The sequence below is a fragment of the Physeter macrocephalus genome, chromosome 6 (genome assembly GCF_002837175.3).
Source record: "Physeter macrocephalus isolate SW-GA chromosome 6, ASM283717v5, whole genome shotgun sequence".
NCBI classification, from domain to species: Eukaryota; Metazoa; Chordata; class Mammalia; order Artiodactyla; family Physeteridae; genus Physeter; species Physeter macrocephalus.
This window is the reverse complement of record NC_041219.1, coordinates 77,742,654-77,745,890: the sequence shown is the minus strand read 5'-3', so window position 1 is coordinate 77,745,890 and position 3,237 is coordinate 77,742,654.

Here is a 3,237-nt window from a genome sequence, read left to right as displayed (position 1 = left end):
GAAGTGAGAGAGTGGCAGGGACATATATACACTACCAAATGTAAATTAGATAGCTAGTGGGAAGCTGCCGCATAGCACAGGGAGATCACCTCTGTGCTTTGTGACCACCGAGAGGGGTGGGATAGGGAGGGTGGGAGGGAGGGAGACGCAAGAGGGAAGAGATACAGGAACATATGTATATGTATAACTGATTCACTTTGTTATAAAGCAGAAACTAACACACCATTGTAAAACAGTTATACTCCAATAAAGATGTTAAAAAATAAATAAAATTTAAAAAAATAAAAAAAATAAAGAATCCACCTGCCAGCGCAGGGGACCCGGGTTCGAGCCCTGGTCCGGGAAGATCCCACATGCCGCGGAACAACTAAGCCCGTGCGCCACAACTACTGAGCCTGCGCTCTAGAGCCTGCGAGCCACAACTACTGAAGCCCGTGCACCTAGAGCCCGTGCTCCGCAACAAGGGAAGCCACTGCAATGAGAAGCCCGCGCACCACAACGAAGAGTAGCCCCCACTCACCGCAACTAGAGAAAGCCCGTGCGCAGTAATGAAGACCTAACGCAGCCAAAAATAAATTAATTTATTTTTTAAAAAAAAGAAAGAAAAAGTCCCTTTCACCTTCTCAAGTCTGAATCCCGCCCTTCTCTGGCCACACATTTGCACACCTACAGTATGGCAGCAATCGCCCCCAAGCAGAGCTGCAGCTCCAGGAAGAGACTCAGGCAGCCAGAGCCAAGCCTGCCGCCCTCCCCGACCCGGGCACCCACACCCGGCCACTGTGGGTGCACTGCCCTCTCCTCGGGGCGGTGTGGCGGGGGGAGTGGAGTCACTCCTTGCTTCATCACACACACCCTCAGGCTACACTTTTGCGGAGTTTCTGAATGGCAGGTGGGGAGGGAGAGTCGCCCAGTTCCTCCAGCCAACCCAGCTGTCACACTGTTCCAGCACGTCTTGTGGGGAGTCCCTGCAAAAAGCGAAACAAAACAAAACTAAACAAAAACCCCACTAGCCCAAAGTACTGCTTTCATTTTCTGGTGATCCAACCCACAGGTCACTCCCTATCTCAGACCTAATCCTGAGCTCTCAAAACGGTTCCTGGAGCCCAGCACCCGCCTCGGCGCAGGTATCACACTGTCCTTTGGGCTCCCGCCCTTGGCTCGATTGTCTTCCCGGGGGTCCCCCCTGTTACCCTGTGCTGGCTGTACCACGAATCTCCACTGCCAATCTGCCAGCATCCCTATTGAGCCCAAGCTGGATGAATGAATGTTTGAGAGACACGCCTGGGTACGAACACATGTACAGAGGTATGTACCTCTGTCTACTTAAGAAAGAAAGCTTCTAAATAACACTGCGCGCATGGCGTGTGCTTCTGTCCCCTGCCCCACTGGACACTCCCAGCAGTTTTCCTCTGGGCCCTTCCTCCTGCAGTGGCTTTCTGCTAGCTGCTCTCTGCGGCTAAGAAGGTTCTGCTCTAGATGTGTGGTAGTGTGATCGTGGGAAGGACATGGGTTTGAGGGCACAGATCTGCTTTCATATCTGAGTTCTGCCATTTATGATATTTACCCTGCTCGTGTTACCGGCCACCTAGGCCTCATCCTCTGGGGTGGCGGGGGGACTGCTAATAAGCTGTTTCCCCTGTTCTGAGATTTAATTTTAAAAAACCACGAATATGACAATGCATGGCATTGTAGTAGTAAGTGTTCAGTAGTTGCTTCTTGTGTGTTTTAAAATGACTTTAACAATCCTTGTAATTTTTTTATATGTATTTTTTATTTATTTTAAAATTTATTTATTTATTTATTTATTTATTGGCTGTGTTGGGTCTTCGTTTCTGCGCAAGGGCTTCAGTAGTTGTGGCACGTGGGCTTCAGTAGTTGTAGCATGCAGGCTCAGTAGTTGTGGCTCACGGGCTCTAGAGCGCAGGCTCAGTAGCTGTGGAGCACTGGCTTAGTTGCTCCGCGGCATGTGGGATCTTCCCGGACCAGGGCTCGAACCCGTGTCCCCTGCATTGGCAGGCGGATTCTTAACCATTGAGCCACCAGGAAAGCCCAATCCTTGTAATTTTTCCTTGGAAATATATAAAGCTAAAGAAGATGGTTGATGTCTAGCCAACAAAGTGCCTCTTTCGGTTTTTTGTTTGGTTTTTTGTCAGGAGACGGAGTAGGAGAAGGTTAAGAGGTTAGGGGACCACTGTTTCACTGGTTTTTAATCTGACTCTTCCATCTGCCGTTCGGGGCAGTGCTGTAGAAACAGCTGCTCAAATGCCTGAGGAAAGGATGTGCCTGAACCTGCCGCCGACTCCCAGGTGGTTAGGTGTTTTTCGTGTTTGCATTCAGGCCTCTGTGCCTCTGCTTTGGCCCTGTCACAGGTGAAAGGGAAGTGCCCACATCACTCAGAGCACACAAAACACAGTGGCTCGCGTGCTGCCTACATTCTGCCATCAGCAGCAGGTATACAGACTCACTTGCCAGATCAATAAACCCTTGACTTCAAAAATTAAATGCATCCGACTTTCTTTTCATTGCCCAGAGTAGACACAGGGGGTAAGATAGCAAGTCAGTAGTCTTTCCAAATCAGTTCAGTTCATGGTCGAGTGTGTGCCGGTGCCTGACTTCATGCGTGATCAGAAGACACATTGTGTTGAGAGTTTTAGATATTTAAATCAACTGTAGAAGCTTCTATATCCACAGAAAATTCACTGTAACAATTCAACTTTCTCTCAACAGTGTGAAAAATTACCATAGTGTGGTAAACCTAGGTTTAGTCAAAAACAGATCAAAATTTGAGTTCTGAAGTCTACATACTTACTTCCTTGATAACATAAACAGGAAGGAGAAGTATAACAAGGTATTTTAACAGTGGGAGAGGTAATCTGGCATTTTTGTATAAAGTGAGCATTTCAAATAATACTCCAAAGGGACATCTACTCTCAGCTAGTCTCTAGCAACTATGTCTGAACTTGCTCTCCACCAGAGCCACTTAGAGTTGTTTGCCATTTAAAATGATAAATACTAGTCATCATGTATAATCATTGGTAAGGCACTTAAAGAAAGCAAAATAAAGATATCAGGGAAGGAGCTGACAGGGTTTGACTGGCTGCTCAGACAGGACTGCAGGACTTTATTTAGGTCATAATGCCCAAGGTTCTCAGCTTTGAAGATCCCTGGACTCCCTATTTTGCTCTTTTGGAGGTACTCGCTCAGGCTCACAGTGGGAGCTAACAGTAACTAAACTCC